We start from the raw sequence: 14,653 nt of genomic DNA, 5'->3' as shown, positions 1-14,653 counted from the left end.
TTCAGTAGCATCTGCTGCTCATTGCTGGGAGTTTGAAGGTAATCTCTCATCAGGGTTTGGGTAATAATTTGAAGCTGGGGTGTTTTCTCTGTGTGCATTTCCTTCACTGCTTTTAGGCTGTCTGTGCTATGCATAGGTGCGCCTGACGACCTCCTGAAATCTATCTCCAGAAAAAAATACCAACCTGAAAAAAAAGCTTGGTTATCAAAATAACAAGGCTGCAACTGTGTAGACAAAAAAAATTATGTACAGTGTTGTCTGATCTTTGTGGAAAATACCTTAAAAGCAGGGTCTGGTTGACTGCTAACGTGCAGTCTTAGAAGCTCCAAGTTCCTGATGTGTCAGGAGTTGTCTGCGTGTGTTCCTAAATTTTTTAAAAAGTCAGATTTCCCCTATGGAAACAACAATTGTTCAAAGGTAGAGTAGACTTTCCAAGGCACAAAGGAAAGCCTATGAGTAATGAGCTATGATTAATTTTGTGTTTGTTTTATATATACGCAAGAAAATCCTGTGATATTTTGTGGTGATGAATCGGTTTGTTTGTGCACACTCATCTCTCACATGCCTGGAACTGGCATTCTGTCTTTTGGGACCCAGGCCTTCATTACCAGAGCCACTATTTTAAGTCTTATAAACCTTTTTCAGAGACTCATTTAGCTTCATCTAAAAAAGCAGTTGGGTTTTTGGCCCTCAGTATTCCTACTACTGGGCAGCCATTCCAGGGCTTTTATTCATTCTATGACAGCCAAACCCATTCTATTTCCAACCTTAGTTTATTCATTGCCAAATTATGTCATGTGAAGAAATGAATGAATCATCAAATATGCCAAACTGCAGGATAAACAAAAGTGGTGTCACTGAACACCATACCCAGCACTGAGGGAGCAGACCTGAAGTAGATTCAGAAATTAAAATCAATGCAAAAGGCCATATAGCTAATTACCAGTACAATAAATGACTACCATGAAAAATAGGCCATGTCGAGAATAATTTCTGTCAAATGTAGCTAAAGACTCTCCTCCTTAATCCGTTTAAGAATTGAGAGGGTATTAAAACCTGGAACATGTAAATCAGTTGTGAAAGTTTACAATTCACTGAACCTCCCCTATCTCCAGGTTGGTTTGTGTGGAGAGGGAATTCCAGCGTTGTCACTTCAGGGAAACTTAAGATAGCCAAGACTGGCTGGCATGGAAGAAAACCTCTACCAGCAAGTCTCAGATTGCTGGCAAACTAGTGTTAAAAAGGGTGCTGTGTTTCACAATAAAGCATTCCAATGATGTGGACGCTGTGACATGATCTGCTGAAAAGGTGCAGAAGGTGAGATAAGCATCTGTCTCAATTCTTTTCAGAGCCCTTGGGTTTGACAGTAGCTAAACATATGCTGCCTGGCAGGTGAGCCCATATTTGATCTACATAGCACTTTCCTTTAATGCCTATGGTCCTGGCAAGGACTGCACAGCACATAGGGTGGCATTTAGTTTGTAAAACAGGATTTTCATTCCCAGACTCGTGATTTTGCTACAGAGTATTTAGTGGGTTTAGTGTTGGAGAGATGCAGATCTGTGCACTGCTGAAAGTGTAAATATCTGGGGTGTTGCAACGTTTTGAAATAGTCATAGTTCTGGTGGGGAGCTATGCAAGTGCTCTTAACCTTGGTGGTCTTGTTTCACATTAACCACTGTTACTCCTTCTGAGGTGGCTGAAGATTTGGGAGTGCTAGTAAAATTTGAAATGAAAATGTTAATAATTAACATGTCCAGTTTGGGAAGTAATGCAAAAAATCTGAGTATTTGCTGTTTGGCCTGACACAGCTGTTAGTGTGTTTGACTGGTTGAAAATATCCAGTCCCTACCTCTGAGAAGGCTCCTATGGCTTTTCACAGGATTCAGCATGGATGGAATTCCACTTGCATGGATGAAACAGGAGGATCAGGGACATAAATAGTAGAAGTGTGTGCAGAAAAGAGAAGAGCTCAGTATATAAGAGGTAGTAAGACATTAACAAATGAGTTAGTTTGTCATAGTAGAAGATTTACTTGTTCTATTAAAAAACCCTTTCTGCACTGTTGTTAACCTGGAATCAAGCACACACAAAGGATTCTATCTCCAAAAGCACAGCAGGTGCCACCTATCTCACCATAGATGTTTCCCTCATTAATTTGGCACACTTAAAATGTGGGTGTTAGGGAATGATGAAGAGATTTATTGATGAAAGTATAGCTTCATTCCAAAACATGCACATCCCAACTAGGTAGCAACTAATAGCTGAGAAGATAAAACAAAATTTTACTTTAAATAGTTCTGAATTCTAAGTAACTACAATAAAGTTACACATTAAATTACCTTAGAGATCAAAACTAATAAGTCCCAAATAATAATTGCCAGCTGCAAGACAATTTGTTATTTCAGATGAGCTGACTTGGAAGGGATAGGAAAGGAACAGAGAAAAATTAGTTCATGTGCAGCTATAGCAGATATCACTTATCACACAGTAATAAGACAGTGGACAGCCCAGATTGCAGCTGTGAAATATAGATAAAGCAAACTTGCAAATAGAAGGAAATGTGATCATCTGTAACACTAACAAACAAAACTAAGAAAAAAGAAGAAAAAAAGAAAATAGAAATCTAATTCAGTAGAATGTGGAGCACAGCTTACAGAGGAAACTAGAAGCACTCCTAAATTAATAAAAGTGAGATAGAGTCCAGTAGTAAATTGGAATGCAGGTGGTTGAAAAGCACATATTAATGCTCTCTTTCCCTCCCTTGCTGTTTTCTCTGCCTGAGGAGCACTCCTCAGAGATTTTGTTTCTCACTGCCACGATTGCTCATTTTTTTCAGCAGAGATAATGAGATCGAGGCAGCAATAGCCTTCTTTCATTCTCTTATTCCATTTCATTTCTCTCCTCCAATTTGCACCACAACAGTGGTAGAGAGAACATCAAGGAGATGAGTTGGGAATGGTTCATGGTGAAAAGGGAAGACACGTGATGCAGAGGGATCCTAGAAGGAGTTTCAGCTGGGGTTGAGGCACACTTTTCTCCTTGTTGTCCCCACTGATCTGTGTTTCTCCATCCTCCCATGGCTCTATATGATCCTGCCTGGGAGCCACGGGGAAACTCAGGTGGGCCAACAGAGGAAGGATCAGGCAGCCATTCATGGATGCTTGGCTGTGTTGGTTCATCCAGCACTGCACCACCTTGGAGCAGTGCCATGAGGGAGGTTTTGTTAGGAATAACCCAAAATCCATGTGTGCTGATTTTCATAGCAAACTGCTAGGAATCATCCCAGCCAGGTGCTTCCAGTCGGTGGAAACGGTAAGGAAGGTGTGTGCCCTGCAGTGCACTTGTGTAACCAGAAGCCAAAATTAGCAGGAGGACCATCTAATTGTATTTGTTCTGCTTACAAATAGATAACCCCCCTGCTAATTTCAGCTTCTGCTTACAAAAGTGCTGTGTGGTGTTTGCTTCCCACCCCCCCTCCTCATCTCTACCTGATTTTTCAGGGTTTTTTTTTTTCCTTCTCTCAGATGTGATTTCCTTACATTTCTAGCTCTATTTTCTCAGTCTCTGCATCAATATTTAATATGTGAGTGGAGCAGTGGGCAGTTACCTTCCTTTTCTTTTCCCTTTTTTTCCCCTCTAAAAGTGCTGGTGCTCAGTGCTGGCTGCAGAAGTGCTCAGCTCCTGGGAACGCTCGCTTGGGTTGAGCACTCCCTGCATTAAGGAGCCAAAGCCTAACCTGAGGCTGCCAGAGGGGGTTTAAAAAAGGCAATAATGACTAATTGACCCCTTTAATGAGCTTCGGAGTTATAAAGTAGATAATTGCAGTGCATATGACATATTTTATCTAGGTTTTCAGAAAATCTCTGATAAGGATCTACATGACAGGCTGTTTCTAAAGATGAACCTAACAGGGGCTGAGAAGGACATGGCACAGAAATACATGGAAGAAAATGAATTTTCTGTGCTGAGGGATCTTTGTCCCCCAAAAGGGAAGGGTTATGTGTGATTTCATACCTGGTTTCATAGTTTGATTTTAAATAAATTACCTAGCTGGAAAGACCCACTATAACTCACTGTATGTGCTGATGGTACTAAATTATGATGCATACTGAGCACAAAATGAGTGGCAAGAAATATTCATTGTGCCTTAGATCAGCTCAGTAATTGAGCTGACACATGGCAAATTAAATTTATTACTGAGAAATGTGAAATAATGCACATTGTTCTTGATATAGAGATGACAAACATAAAGTCCTCATTCTTAGAAAAAAGCCTTTAGTAGAAGCTAGCTACCCTGGACAATGTATACAGAGAACTGCATGAATGGAGAAAAGTCTCACAGTCTTGGAGCAAGAAAAGCAGGGAAGTGCAGCAACTGGATTTTAAAATGGACTGGAATGACCACACTGAAAACCCCATTCTGCTTTACCCTTATATTGGCTGCAGTAAGGTAAAAAGAAATTAAAATAGTGATTTCATGGGACTCATCTGAAATGGGTGAAGTAGGCTTGGTCATACATCTGGCTTTTCATAATGTATTGTTGTTAAAGCAGCTCATGGCTAGGATCTGAGGTGCACACCTGGCTTTTGGAGGATCTGATGAACTCATCAGTTAATCCAGATCTAATAGCCCAGGGCAGTGTCTGTGTGATTTGTTTTGGTCTTTCAAAGTTAACATCATCGCTTCCCATTATCCTTCTGTGTGGATTCCCAGCACTTTTCATCTCCTTACAGTAGCACATCTCTGAATTCAATGGATTAAGTCAAAATGGAGTTTTCTACTTTAACTTCTCAGTTTCCAGTTTAATTTTCCAGGTGTGATGTTAGCAGTTTCCTGCTAACAATTGGCAATAGAAGCTGATGCTCAGGAGAATGTTGTTGGAGGACTGATGATCTAAAGAAGAGCAGGGGTAAGGGTTTCCAGGCACAAACAGCCACCAGAGAAAAATACAGACACTTACAGGGGAAATAGCCCAATAGATGATTGAGACTGCCAACAGTGACTGAGTAGAAATAGAAAAAGAAAATATATCTTTTTTTTCTTCTTGTTTCAAGGACTAGGTTGTGATATCCAAGCAGGAGCCTGTGGTGCTGAAATTCATTGCAGCAGAGGGAGAGACACAGCCATAGGGGCAAGTCACAAGGCAACAGTCCCTGTGAGTGGTCCTGATGACCAGAGGATGCTTGTAGAGCTTTATTGACACCTTGGTTACAGTTATGATGCACTTACCTATGTGACTTATTAAAATTAACATCAGAATTTGTCATTTCAGGTGCTGCTGCTGGATGCAAACTTATTTCTATGGTGTGTGTTCCTCTTGTTTTTTCAGCCATCAGGATGGTTTTGGTTTCAGCTTCCAGTGTTATGCTGTTGACAGGTCTCTGTGATTTGTTTCTAAACTACTCAAAGCCATTTAATCTCTTTGAATTTACTTTGAATGTCAACATTTTGAAATGTCTCTATGAAAATCTGTCACTATTCTCTTAAATTTTTTTACTTCATTTCTTTTGCCATCCAAATTGCCTGTTTTTTCAGGATCACATTACACATTCTATTTACAAAGCCATCTTTTTATGATCTGGAAATATCTCACAAACCAAATATACATGTAAAGAGAAATTAAAAGGCTTGCCTTTGTAGAACATTTTACATTCCCTTGGATTTCCCCTGGTAGAATTGCAAACACAAAGTATTTGTTTCAGCTCTTAAAATAGACTTGGTAAATAATAGGTTTCTAGTCAACAATATAGGCCAGATCCATTCTGCTGTTGTAACTGGCTTTATGATTTAATTTTAAATAGGACTTCACACGGATTTAATGGATTTAGCAGGGTGTTTAAAAGTAAGAGCCTATGGTTTTGAGAATTTGGACAGTCTTGGTATCTCAGCTTTTGAACAGTCTCCTTGAAACTCTTGAATAATTTGTCTTCTGAAGTTTTAAGTCAGGATTTTTCAGTCCTAAAATTTTAACAGGAATTTATCCTTGATCTGACAAAAACTGGTAGCATTTTTTATAAAGAGGAAGAGTCTGGTCTACTGTCCTGTCAAAATTCTTAAAATAAAGGATTCTAATTTTTTGTCAGTGGGAGGAACATGAGGTGATAAGAAATTAAAGCAGAACTCAGGCAGCTTATCACTGGAAACTAAAGTGATTAGGTATAGAATTTTTGCAAGTTGGACAAGATATGAACTAGACTTTGGAAATTAATTCATTTTACCTCTCACATGTCTATGAAGATGCTGTCACAAAGCCACTGGAGAAACTGATGGTTCTGTAACAAGCAGGGAGAATTCTTGCAGGATAAAGTATTCAAAAGGCATTTTAAAAACTGTTACTAGCTCTTTGCCTAGATCTGTTGCAGTAATCCACTCAAAATTTTGCTCAAGGTACTACCTACGGCTTAATTTCCAGCTTCTAGGAGCTCTAAAAGAGCAGAAGTCAGTGTTTTTATGCCCTACCACTACACCTGTGTTGGTTTGTTTGACTGATTGTAGGTTATGATGTGGAAAGTGCCTTGTTATCTAGTAGGTTATCTCTGCTTTTGAAAAAGAAAGTACATTTGTATGTATTGCTTAATGCTTCTTCATGCCTTTTGATACTATTGATCACGGAAGCTTCTCTCTTGCCTCCAGGAAGCTTGAGGGGTAAACAGAAACACCCTTAAATGACTTAGATCCTTCATCTCAGATTAAAACCAAAAGTCTGACTGGGGCAAATGGTTTTCCATGTCAGCAACCGTCCCTTGAGAGTCTCTACAAGGGTTATGCCTCTTCTCCCCTTATAAAACATCTATGTGATTCCACTGAAAATTGTTATATACATCCTGGTGATTTCCAAACCATTTATAAGCAACAATTTTTTCTCACTAATATAGAATTTTAAATCCTGGGCTTTTCCTTACTCTCTATTTTTTGGTTAATGGGAAAATAAATTTTTGATATCCTTTCCTGCTATCTTCATATGGAAAACACTTCAGTAAAATAATCTTAAAAGACTCCCCTCTGTAATCATCTCTTCCCCTCTGTTATATTTCTCCATTGACTCTCTCCCTCTCCACACAAAGTTCTTACCTTTTCTTATGGTCTTCAGGCTGTCTGGCCTTTCCTTCTTGTCACACCTAATGTTACTGTTCATCTCACACCACCTGGATCCATCCACCAGTGATGTGAGCTACAGCATCCTGTTTGTCTCCTCTTTCCAAACCTGTGTCTTTGCTCTCATGGCATGAAATGCTCCCTCTGAACTTGCAAACTGTAAGGCTACTACCCTCCTCCCCTTATATCTACCACTTTTTTTATTTTTTCCCTGCAATGCCTACAGGAAATCTAGGGACTGCATCTGCCTTTCATAAAGCAAATATTACCATCAACTTCAGCACAGGTTAGACTGGACTGTAAACTTGCTTACTCATTATCTGCATGAATCTCAAAAATGTCTACTTGATTAAAAGTCACTGGGACTTGGTTTTCACCACAGGGCTTCTGAAAATCCTGTTCCATATCTTGTCAATTATGCCTGTGTTCAACAAGTCACCACTTACCACTTCTTACATCCTCCCTTATAACTTGTTGGCTTCCTATTGTATCACATCTTACATTAATTTCTAAGGTCTTTAGGTCTGAAAAATTACCTGGTCTGTTAGAAATATTTGAGAGCAAATTTAAGCTAAAATAGTAGTAAATGTTTCTGTTTCAATAGAAGAGCAAAATTCATCCTCCGTGAAAGAAAAGAGGGCAAGTGGGATCCAAGGTTACATCTTCCATGTCCCCAGTGTGAGGTCCCAGCACACACTTTACTCCTGGGTGTTCACAAGGCCCTTGAGCCCATCACTGAGCTCTAACCTGTCATGAGGAAATGGGTGATCAATTTGGCAGAAGCATTTATGGGACTAGAAGTAATCACTGCAATCTGCCTAAATCTCTGTTGTGTTTTTTCTTCCTCCTCCCCCACCCCAGGTAAGGGAACACAGCAGCCACCTTGCAGTCCTGTAAATATTGTTTCCATAGATTTTGCTTCTGTAGGGTAAAAAAAGGGCCTCTCCCTGAGCCCCTTGCAAACTGCTTGCTTGCAAGCATCAAGGTAAACATTTAAATGTCACTTAAACAAAAAATAGGTAGGAGGCACATTAAAGAAACTTCATCTCTACTTCACATCAACACCACTAAATGCATTGTTACAACAGTGACTAAAGCTGTCTAATAATATCATCGGTGGCAACTGGTCAGTTAAAATGTTTTTTAATTGTGACTTGAATGTGTTTATCAGCCCCTTTTTGTGACATTAAAAAGACAGCAAGAGAAACACATGGAGACATTGTCCTCGAGGGAAAGGATTAATCATCAGTGAGTGAGCAGGCCCAAGCAGATGGTCAGCTAAGCTTTCCTGAAGTCATTTCTTCTATCCACCATTCAGTGTCACTGCCAGAAACAAGAAGAAGTGTTATCCTGACATTGAACATCTTTATAATAAAATCACTAATTGGCGTCTAATACCAAAGGCTTTATAGCTGTAAAATTGCAGCAGAGGTAGCTATGTTGATGACTGGGTTTCATTTTAATAATGCTATTTTTAAAAATCCTTCCTTAGCATCGTCAACATTGTATTATCATTGTGAGACCTCTCTGCATATGATGATGCCTCTGTTAGCTGGGTTCCAAATGGAACAATTGGGTGTGTTTTTAACAGCAAAGCAGATAAACATGTCACTGCCACTCTGCTGTTATTTTTGATGTATACATAATGCTAATATTTTACAGGAGATGCTCGTTAGGATTTAGTTCTCAGGCTTTTCTTGGGTTTTGGCAACCAGAGAGAGTCTGTCGTAATAAATTATCACTTTTGGTCTTGGAAACATATTTTTTATGAAAGCTGAAAATGTGTTAGCATTGGACATCTATGAAATTCTCATGGTTTATTAAGGATTTCTTTTTCTTTTTTCCTTCTCTCTTTAGCCAACAGCATTTAGAGCAAATATTTATTTCCCCACTAGCCATTCACATTTTTTAAAAGATACATTTCAGACTGGGCTGGAAAGAGTTACTAATTACAGCAGTTACGTGCATATAGCCCTTATTTTTATTACAATTTGAACACGTTTGTTGTTTTCATCACCAGTTTCTCATGTAGCAAATCTTTTCATAAAGTGAATGGTGAGAGCCATATCCTGGCTTCACCACACCAAAGTCAGTCTGCAGTAATTCAGAGACTCTGGGTCATGTTTTGATGAGGTTGAGGCCAGGGTTTGGCTCAACAGTCCATCTCTTGAGAGCATCTTTGCAGCATCAGTGGTACTTGACTGGAATGCAACCAGTATGATGCTGCTGTGCTGGTAATCAGGCCTTATCCAAAGTTCATTTGAAGAAATAGAAAGAATTCTGTGGACAGTAATAGCTTTCAAACAGGGCTTTTGATTCTTTTACAGTGAAATTTGAAATGTGCAGAGAGGGTTAATGCCTGGAAAATTATATAAATATGTTATGTCATAATATTATATGTCCCAAAATATTGGTAAAGGGTGTTTTTCCCAGAGATTAGAGCATTAGTGAAAAAATAATGATTAACCTTTAAAATCAGATTGGCATTTCTTTTTTTCTCCAAATGTAGAATTAATACGCATTTTTTAATCATTAGTGTAATTTTCAGGATGATACTTTTGTTCTTTTGGCTGTTGAACTGTTACGGCTGCTAGTAACCCTTCAAATTGTTTGCTTCATTCAAGCATTCTTTTTTGAATAATTCATTAGGCATTATTATCCAAGCGTGGAACACCTCATTTAGCACTGGTGATCTTTTCCTTATGTGTAGCTGACAGGCAATCAAAGTTTTTATCAGTGCAGAAAATTTGCAATTCAGAAATGTAGTTGCAGCAATTAGTAGCTATCAGGTAGCATAGGAAAGACAGCTTCATAAAAAGAGAGAGTTGAATGAGCTCAACTGATGTTAGCACAAAAGTAATGGATAAAACTAACCAGCTGTTTCTAAATTTACCAAATGGAACATTCCTTTTTCCCAGAGTAGAAGCTTTAATTAACTTTGTGGTATGTGTGGCTTCACAAAAGGAGAAGTGACTGGGTGACAGAGCATCCTTCTTTCAGTGCCCTGCACTTAATTTTGTGACTGTATTAAGGTGTCCTATCGAGATACAGCAGCTCAGTTCCCTCACTGCTGGACAAACTTCCAGGCTTTCTCTCTGCTCTCCTTGGGTACACAGAAGAGCAAGGAGTTTATTGAAGTGTGCAGTGCCTTAGTTCTCTCTCTCCTTCTCACTGATGAAGGCAGTGTTGAGGGGTCTATGCTGCTGCAAGAAGCTTGCTGAGGTTTACACAGTTAAGGTGTTTCAGTGTGAGCTCCAGGTGAGCTCTCAGAGATGCTGCCCACAGTGACTTTGAGAACACAAATAAATATTTCTAGGAAGCAAGGTGGGAAAAGAGGCTGTGGAAGCTGGAAGAGTTAACTTTTAATCTTATATTTTAGCAATTATTCTAGCTCACTTCCATATTGCAGAGCAGGTGATGTTTATAATGTATCTGAAGTTTCCACTTCCCAGAATGTGACTCAGAATTTACAGAGCCAAGGAGAAGAAAGCATCAGTGGCATTTACCACCGAGAGTTTTCACTGGAGTCCTGGAGGAGACCTGGGCCTTAGTCTTGCTCCTGGGATGATTTATGTGAGTTTGTGTTGAGTTTTTTCAGGATTTACTTCCTTGGGCTGCAAGTTGCCATGCTATGGTGAGTGCTCTAATGAATTTCTGACTAAAGAAGAGTCACAGCTCTAACACCTTCTCTTGTCATGTTTTAAAGAGGTCTCCCTGTTCTTTTCATGGGAGAAATAGAAAAGCCTAGAAGTTCTTATTTGAAGAAGTTACCTGGCACTGGATCCTAGAGAAGTGTTGCCAGTGAGAGGGGCAGGCAGGGGAAGACACCACATTCCCCAGGGCTCCCCTTCAAGGGCTCCAGGGCTTCTGTCCCATCTCATAGCCTTTCACTGGTGAAGTTTCAGCAAAGCTCTTCTGCTTTTCAGTGGCAGCTCTTCAGTGTCCAAGGGAAAGGAGAGCACTCAAAGTGCTCTACACCAGAGGCACTACACCAGTTACCTCGGTGTCACAGTGATGGGGACTGGGAAAACTGGGAGGAAATGCAGGGAATTTGTGAGTGCACTTTAGAAGTATTTTAAAACTCTGCGTGCTTGTTGCTGCTCTGCTCCATTCAAACCATGCTTTTAAGCACCACTACTGAGCCACACAAGGGGACTGTGAACACTATTTTATCCATTGTGTTATCTGCTTCCTTTTAGTGAAATGAAACAGTGCCATGTTTCACATATTGCTCCTTCCCCTGACAGCAGCCACGGGGCTCAGGAAACTGCTTGGAGCAGCATGGGCCATCTCCAGCAAGATCTCCCATCTGGGGAGGCACTTGGGAAGCTGCAGAGGAGGCAGGTGTGCAGCTACCAACCCCCACTCCCCACGGGGAAAACTCTGCGTTCCCAGCAAAAGGAACCTCCTGGCGCATTCTCCCCTCTCGGGGGTCTGCCTGGCCTTTTGCTGACAGCATAATTTCCTTAGGAGTCTCAGAGTCTGACATCTCTGTTCATGACCCTTTTCTCTAAGCAACATTAATGTCTGCTGCAGGTCTGGCAGGTGCAGGGTCCTCTAATTGTGTCTGCATCACCGGGCATCATTTGAACATCCCTCTAACATCTGAATTGCTACTTGGGCACTGAACAGATCTCCTTTGCTCCTGGAAAGAGTACTCTGCTCACTCACGAGCTTTTGGGTAACAATTTCCCAACAAGAAGAAACATACAATTAGGAAATTTGCCTAAGCCATCACAGAGCTGTAAAAACTCATTGGTACACCTGATGGAAGCGAGTAGCATTTCCCAGTCTGAATCATGTCTTGTGTCACAGGCAGCAATGAAGCACCTTTGCAAGTTGAACAAGGAGACACCTGCCTCAAAAAGCCAGAAATTGTTGATATCCACTTGACTGGCACAGCCATCTGAGGTGGCGGAAAGCAGCACAGTGGGAATCTGCAGTCACCAGACACTGAGCCAGGCAGAGGGTAAGTCTGGGCTGATGAGCTGCTATGTGGGTGAGCTTCCCATCCCGTGCAAGCCAGTGAAGCATGGTTAACCTGGCACTGATTACTCATCCCTGGCACTGGTTACTCAGACCCATTCATTTTTCAGAAGTAAATGAGATTTTGAGAACATGCTTTCTCCATAATAAATAAATAAATATATAATCTCCTGGTGATCCCTGCCACAGCTAGCCACCTAATTAAGTAGGCATTCAAAACATGAATAGTGTATTAAGAAAACAGTTAATACTGGCTTGGCTTCTTAACTGGTTTTCTCTATGAGTAAATGCTGAGAACCTTCTGAAATCCCATGGTTTTCTTGTTGTCAAAAATATATATGTGTATGGCTTTAATGCTGGAAGAAGCTAGAGATTGTTGGAGAAGGTAAAGAGAGAAATTTCAGACTTGACAATCCTAAGATTTTTTTATTTCCTAAGACTTAAAATTTTCATTGCTTATATTGAAATGAGCCAGCGTAGGTCATTTGGGTTGTGAACTAAGGGTGCTTGTAAGACTGAAAGGAATCAGTCTTCTGCATGTCCTAGTTTTACTGAAGAATGGAATTAGACCCAAGGTATAGCTCCTAATTCTTCTTCATTATGCGTGTGGATTTTGTGGGGGTTTGAGTTGCTTTGTTTCTTTTTGAGTGGGGGAATATTTTTAAAAAGAGCTAATATGACAGTGCAGCAAAATTAAGATTTAATAGCAAAATGCAAGAGTGAATAAGAACCTTTGTATGTATAGCCACATCATACTGACTGGGTCTTTTTCTTTTAATCCTATGTTGGTTGTTACACAAGTTCCCAGGTTAGATATAAATATTTTATGACATGTCAAAACTTGGCTTGACGCTTTTCAGAACTGTGTAGAACTGGTTCCAGCCCTAAAATGTCTCCTGCTGAAAGCCTTTGAGATCACATTGGAGCTGGAGGAAATTACTTGTGTTGCACCCTATCCTGGTCACTGGATTGTTGAACCAAAAGAAATGTAAAGGTATGTCCTAGAAAACTAGATCCTGGGACAAAAATCTAGATAGACCTATTTTAATGCTGAGTTTTTAGAATATTTTTATCACAGGGTTAGGTGGAAATGTTTCTTGTATCCACACATGAAGACGGCCCACAAATTCTTGCAGAATGTGATAAACTGCTCAGTGTTACATAATCTAATGCAGTTTTGGTGATCAACACCAAGATCTCCCCTGCCATGCTAATATGTGTTACTTAAATCAAACCACAATCTTCTGACCTTAAAAGGTATTGGGAAAACCTGCAGGAACAGGTGCCTTTTTGAGATTTCTTGTGCCCTGGGACATTTATTGGAAATATTTTTAGGAGAAAACTTCTCAAGCGTATAAGGCTAGAACTTCTCAGAAATGTCAATCTTATTTCAGGTTCACACAATATGTTGAGACAAATAATTCCTTATGTTTCACCTCAGGTCCATATACAGCTTTTTGGACAGTGGGAGTTTCACAGCCTCACAGTCTCACACGCTTACAACTGTTGTTCCAAATCCTATGGAACAGAGCAAAATGACATCCACGTTTGTCACAAGGTCTACAGACTGAAATCTATACCACTGAGGTATGAAAGTGTCCCTGCAAGGTGACAGTAGAAAGTTCTAACAGATGACATTGCATTGCTTTTGTTTTCTGAAATTCTTCCCTTCATTTCCTGCTTCATTGGTGGAGGAAGTGGCTGAGCACGAGTTGTAGCCAACACATTTCTCTTTATTATTGTTATTATTTTGGCAGAGGTTGGTCTGTATTCACTCCCATCTGGGTGTGGAGATGCCAGCCTGATGATTTGTCCTCTGAAACTGAACCAAACCCCTCTGATAAATATTAAAGTTATGGGGAAGGGCTTCCCTGGTTAGGCAAGAGTTTTGGGGAAGCTTAACTGAGATGAATCTGTTGGCCAATAATGGCAAAGTTCCCTAATGAACTCTCTCCTAAACTTTTCAGATAATTAAGAAGAGACACTGGACACTGAGGCCATCATTGAGCAAGCACAGAAGGTGAGCAAAATCCCCAAATGATTGTTTGTAAGTACAAAACTGCTGCGTAGCCATTCCCACACCCTAGACATACCTTTCCATCTGGTCTCACACTTTTTTCTAAGGGCGGTTTCTTTCTTCTCTAATTATTTTTTCACAAATCAAATTAAGTCAATACACAGTCAGAGAGCATTAATCACCTTATATAACTCCACAGTGGTGAAAAGGAAAGGCAACATAAGAAAATATATTAAGTAATAAAAAAATAAGGGGTGATGATGTGTATGTGGAAAGAACTGCAAGATAGAGAAATTGCTCTGAAAACGTCATCATTTTCTCAGGTATCACAGAAGTGCAAGGGAAGTCATCTCACTTTGAAGTTGTCTGAAGCACCTGAGATGTAATCCATCTAAAATTCAGGAAAATATTTTTTTATGTATCAACAGGAATTAATTGCTTTGTGGTTATAATCTTGAGAGGTAACTGAAGCACTAAAGACAAGAAAGTAACAAAAAATAAAATAGACTGACAGCTAAACTCATGTTTCTTGCCAACATGGAGCCAACATG

The 14,653-nt window shown here is 40.0% G+C and overlaps 1 long non-coding RNA gene across 1 annotated transcript; it reads left to right on the top strand.

Moving 5' to 3' along the window:
* The first annotated feature begins 11,214 nt into the window (after positions 1 to 11,214).
* Positions 11,215 to 14,437, top strand: LOC139804771 (uncharacterized). Its single transcript, XR_011729527.1, has 5 exons — positions 11,215 to 11,443; positions 11,915 to 12,068; positions 12,946 to 13,079; positions 13,527 to 13,672; positions 14,053 to 14,437. It is a non-coding gene; the product is annotated as an uncharacterized lncRNA (long non-coding RNA).
* The last annotated feature ends 216 nt before the right edge of the window (positions 14,438 to 14,653 follow it).

This window comes from Heliangelus exortis, chromosome 18 (assembly GCF_036169615.1).
Source record: "Heliangelus exortis chromosome 18, bHelExo1.hap1, whole genome shotgun sequence".
In the NCBI taxonomy this organism is placed as follows: Eukaryota; Metazoa; Chordata; class Aves; order Apodiformes; family Trochilidae; genus Heliangelus; species Heliangelus exortis.
Note: the sequence above shows the minus strand (reverse complement) of the source record. Positions and strands in the feature narration are given on the sequence as shown.